Raw genomic sequence first — 6,117 nt, 5'->3', positions numbered from 1 at the left:
GAAGTGCTCATGGGCACGCGTCTGGCTCCATCCACTCTTGCTCCAATTCACTTTACATTGAAAAAATTGGATCAGAATTCACCCCTGTAACTGCTAGCCTCAATGAGCTTCATTTCACCCACTTAGTCCACTTCTTTACACAGACTATGGGTTTAAGAATGAAATACTGTTGTAGGAATCTGTTCCTTTCAAAACAGTGGCTGCAGTTACATGCACACTCAAAATCTTATCAGATGAGTTTTATAAGTCTACAAATATGACACATGAACAACAAAGACAGTTCAGATTTTGCATTTTTCGTTTAAATTATCTTTGGCCCATGACATATGATGGTATTGTGAGCTATGTATTGTGTATCGATTCCCAGACATAATTGCGGAGGGCAGTAAATCGTCTATCAAGGCCCCATGTGGAACTGTACCTGCACAATGAGAACTACGACAGCACTAAATGAATGGAAGATAGTTGAACCAAAGTTACAACTATCTTCCACCATAACTGGTGTAGACGTAAGGAGGTCACGTCTCTACCCTGTGGACGTCTGCTGCCGTTTTTTTTTCTTTTTTTCTTTTTTGTTTAAAGTTAATTACCATCCATATCCACTCATAATTAAAACAAATACATAAGGAGAAAAAATAGTATTAATATTAACAATAATAACAATACAAAAATAAGAAGAGCATTGGGAACACAATCAAACATAGTTAAAAGGGTACAAATAACTTAATAACTAAGAAAGGGCTCAAACCATACATACACACACACACACACACCTCCACACACCCCCACACACACACACACACACCCCCACACACACACACACACACACACCCACATATAATGTTGGCATCATTGTAGCTAAGACAAGTGAGCACTTGGATCAATACATGAGCACAGCACAGAAGGGCATCAACAAAGATACCAGAGGAGCCAGACACCAGCTCCTGATAGGCCAGGATTGATTACAGGAAAGGCCATGACTCAAGGCCACACACATGGATCACTGAAGGCCTGGGGATGTACAGCATCAGCAGGACTTTGAGAGCCTTTATTGCAAACTCGATGAGGCAGTGGAAACCCACCTTTGAGGCCAATGGTGAGACACTTGCACAAGTGACCATCAAATGTGATATATACCAAGGAGACGCACTGTCCCCACTGCTGTTTTCCCTCAGCCAAATCATCAACAACACTGACTATGGATATGACTCAGGAATAGGGCCACCATCACCTCCTCTACATGGATGACATCAAGCTGTACACTAAGAATGAGCAAGACATCGACTCACTGATCCACACCACCAGGATCTACAGCAGAGACACTGGAATGTCACTGGGACTTGAGAGTTGTAGCCAAATGGCGACATAGAGGAAAGGTAGTTCACACTGACATTGAGGACAGTTACAAGTACCTTGGTATTCCACAAGCAAATGGAAACCTTGAAGAGGAAACAAGGGAGGCGGCCATGGCCAAATACCTCAGACGAGTAAGGCAAGTCCTAACGAGTCAGCTCAATGGCAAAAACAAGACCCAGGCAATAAACCGCTACGCTCTGCCAGTATTCAAATACCCAGCGCCCTGAGACTGTACATGAGCCGTAAGGAAGGAGGCCAAGAACTAGTGATTGTGAGAGCCACAGTCCAGAATAAAACATCAAAGATCCATAAGTAGATCAAGGACAAGGGCCCAATAGATGACGAGCTCAGTGAATGTCTCAGACAGTGGAGCGCAGTGGAAGAAGTGCTGGAGGAACCATCATGGGAGAACAAGCCCCTGCATGGGATGTGATTAAAAAAAAAAAGTAATTTTTGGAAAAGAAGTAAAATCTTGAGTATAACCATTCATTAGTAATCCATGTTATGTTGGTATGTTGATACAATTTGACAATTTGACAGGAAGCTGTTAAGGAACAGTTCATTGCTTGTAGATTTCTTATATTCAATTAAATTCAATTTATTTTCCTGTTATAATTTCCTATAATAATCCCTATTATAATTATATTCAACAGTTTCTTGAAAGTTTTCCGGAAGGTGAATCCATAGTATATCTATAAACTTTACACAGAAAGATGGACTCTCGCCATATTTATGAGTTCACAAACTCATGTGTAGAAGATAATTCACATATATCAGCCTGGTGTGAGTCAGGTTACTATCTCCTGACCCTGCAGGAGATAGGACTGGTGACTGGTGCAGTGTCTGTGACTGTGTGTGTGAGATACTCCAGTACTCAGGAGGCGGGGCTTACGTGGGCAGGTGCACGTGCACATGTGGAATGGTGTAAAGGTGTGCACTCACCTGTGACCCGGTTGCTGAAGATCAGGGCTTTTGTTGACCACCTCTATTTACCCATCTGGTCCGTTTATTTATTCCGTCTTATTTTATCCATCCTCTCTGCTGTGCTGCGAGAGCTGTGTCTGCAAATAAATCACCAAAACACATTCTGGATCTCAAAGTCGATGCACAACAGCCTCAGTGCATCACAAACCTGCGACCCTCAGGGGCCCTCTGATCCTCCTGAGCGGCTATAAGGCTGGTTTAAGAAGTCACTACAGACACACTGAGTCAATGGATTTGAGCTAATGAAGTTTGTGTCTTCTATCCATCCATCCATTTTCTTCCGCTTATCCGGGGCCGGGTCGCGGGGGCAGCAGTCTAAGCAGGGTCTCCCAGACTTCCCTCACCCCGGACACGTCCTCCAGCTCCTCCGGTGGGACCCCAAGTCCCAGGCCAGCCGAGAGACATAGTCCCTCCAGCGTGTCCTGGGTCTTCCCCAGGGCCTCCTCCCGGTGGGACATGCCCAGTTTGTGTCTTATAGAGATCCAATTCAAAACATTGCACTTCTCAAAATTGGGCCTAAGTTCTGATTTTTTTTTATATATATATTTAAACCCATAACACATTTTTCCAAAGTTGATTGTTTCAGTTGTATTAAAACTTTGTCACCTTGTTTTCGTGGCCATTTGGCAACAAACTCTTTGTTTTCAGAAGACTTATTTTAGTAACCAAACTTTCAGTACCTAAAATTAACCCAGGGGTCCCTCAGGGGTGCATGCTGTCACCATATTTGTTTGTGAAAAGCATTTGATATATAGCCATTATTTATTACTCAACAAGTGGAATAATTATGGACAGTTCTAAAACATTGTATAAAATCACTTCCAAAGTTAGAATAGTCAAGACATGGAATCTTGGCATCAAATGTTTTGTTTTTGTTTTGTTTTTTTAATTAGCTAAAAACCAGGTCCAGTGCAGGTCCATCCTAGACACAGCGCACAGGAGCAGTCACAGTGTGGTGCACCTCCAACAAGCAGGTTTACACCACCTACAGCCTCTGTGGCCACCCCATCTAAAGGGGCTTCAAAAAGGTACTTTCTATTCCTTTCCTGTAGTCCTCTTTACACGCACACATGTGTATGTGCACTCGCTAACACAGGTACACACATGTGTGTGGGGATGTTGGGCTGTTTTATGTTTAGTGTTTTGTGTGGGTTGCGTGTTTTTATTGCATGTTTTTACTGCATGTTGTTTCCCGCATGGTGTGACTTTTAGACTGTTTTATTGAACAGCTCTTGGGTCGTGGCCCCACCCTTTTGGGCCAATCGCGGAGGACGTTGATGCCGGTGCCTTCCTAAATGAACAACAGGTGTGGGCTGTTAGAGGGGGCCGATAAATAGACAGACGCACACGAGGAGGAGACGGACACACGGGAGACGCACACGGGAGACGCACACGGGAGACGCACACGGGAGACGCACACGGGAGACGCACACGGGAGACGCACACGGGAGACGCACACGGGAGACGCACACGGGAGACGCACACGGGAGACGCACACGGGACACGCACACGGGACACGCACACGGGACACGCACACGGGACACGCACACGGGACACGCACACGGGACACGCACACGGGACACGCACACGGGACACGCACACGGGACACGCACACGGGACACGCACACGGGACACGCACACGGGACACGCTGGACTAGGAAACAGGTGCAACAGGGGAAAGGGAAAACGTGCGGGGGACAAGACGCAGCGCTGACGCGCAGACGAGGACGGCCTGGACACAGCGCAAGCCGTGGGATTGAAGCCGGGCCCTGTGGAGACCGCATCGGGCGATCCGGAGGAGCCGGAGCGCAGTACTGGAGTGATGCAGTGTGCCGGCCTGGAGGAGGCGGGGGACCGGAGGACGGGGCTGACCTACGGCGAATACTAACACTGGACGGCTCTTAAAAGCCGTCCAGCTCGGTGAGTCGGCCGCATGTGGGGTGGGTTGTAGCGGGCCTATTGTACCCCCCACTGGCAGTTGTCCTGTCCCTTCTCCGTAGGAACAACCGACGGTCCCGGCCCGGAGGAGCCCAGAGCGTAACCCAGGGCGACGCAGCGCGGCGGCTGGAGGCGGTGCGGACCCGAATGCGTGGACCCGGAGGCGGATTGATATTACCACGGCGTGCACGACTAACACTGGACGGCTCATCGCCGTCCAGCGCGGTGAGTCGGTGACGCCTGGGTTGGGCTGGGGAAAAGAGACCCTTAGTACAGTCTACTGGTGCCGGTCTGTGTCCTCCCCCACAGGGTCCGCGTGGTGGTGCAGCCTGGAGGGCCTAGGAGTACGAGGGGGACCCCGTCTGCTGTCGTGAGCGCCTGGGCCATAGCGTTTGACCCGTCCCCGGTGGACATTTTACAGGGACGTTGTTGTGGCCTTCCGGAGATCCAATTTTCTCTGGACATTTTATAAAACATTTTATGTCCCTTTTTTTAATCCTTGTCTTAATAAATGGTTATAGAAATACACTGTTGGTTTTAACTCATTGCTCACCCCTGTGACCTGCCGGAATATTAGAATAGAGTCCTAGACTCTTTAACTCTAGGTGGCGTTGTCGGATTAAATTAAAAAGAGTATGATGGAGTATTAACCCTTTCCTAACCCCCCACTCGCCTTACGGCGGCCACGTGACATGTGCACATGTCTATGCTCACACATAGAGTGATTTTGGTCACTGCCTGTTCTCGATGTGTTTATGGTTTCTTGGTAAACATTAAAGATGGACGCTGTGGAAAATCTGTACAAATAACCACAAAATCATTTTTACTGATCTATGTTCATGGTGAAGAGTAATTCTGAGCAGGAAAAAACACCAAAAAGCCAATCTGAAATAAATTTTCATGACCAGTAGTTAGGACAGTATTTGAGACGTCCCCATATCATTGTTTTCCAATGGAGAAAATCTGGTTTCTTTGCCAAAGCCACATGTCCAAAATGTGTCATCTGGTGCAGAGCAGTAAATATGATGACAGAAGCTCAGTTAGAACCGTTCATATGTAAAAATGCATGTTTTATGTTTCCACGGGACAGAAATCAAAAACTGCAGTTTGAATGGGTTTCAAAGGTGCGCACAAATGTGATGCAAATGTGAGTATTTGATTTTAATTATAGTATAGACAGTATTTGATGCTACATAAAAAAATAACAATCCACAAAAACTACTGTCATAGCCCGTGGTGGACTTGCCCCAGGCTGCAAGAAAACACCACACAAGCATCTGCTTTACATCTATCTTATTGGAAAAACATGGAAATTTGTGTTTTTGTCAGCACAACTTTTTTTTCTTTTATGATCAAAATTAAAGGGTTAAAATCATAAAAAATTATCAAAATATTCTATAGTATAATTTAGAGAAAAGAGTGAGCCCAAAGAAAGTAAAATATAATAATGAACACAAAATGTTCCTGAATGTCCAAATGCTGTGCACATTTTACGTGTTTAACGATACAAATGTGATTTTTATAAGTGATGTCAGGGAGTTAAGTTAAAGTTAATCGCATATTTCATACAGTAGGGAAAGGTTTGCATTTATTCATTTATTTTTCTCTACCTTTTCATGACTTCCATCACTTCCATGCCCTATGATATGAGCATTTGTTTTGTCCCACTTCCACGCACGGTTTACGTTGACTGGAGGAACATTTGAACAGAAATATTCTTATTTCCTTATTATGGTACATACACTTTATGCAGCTCTATTATAGATTAAAACACTTTACATCATGATTTCAATTATTTCAAAAATAAGCCTTATAATTTAGCAAAAAAAATAAATAAAA

The sequence above is a fragment of the Periophthalmus magnuspinnatus genome, chromosome 24 (assembly GCF_009829125.3).
Source record: "Periophthalmus magnuspinnatus isolate fPerMag1 chromosome 24, fPerMag1.2.pri, whole genome shotgun sequence".
In the NCBI taxonomy this organism is placed as follows: Eukaryota; Metazoa; Chordata; class Actinopteri; order Gobiiformes; family Gobiidae; genus Periophthalmus; species Periophthalmus magnuspinnatus.
This window is presented reverse-complemented; position numbering follows the sequence as displayed.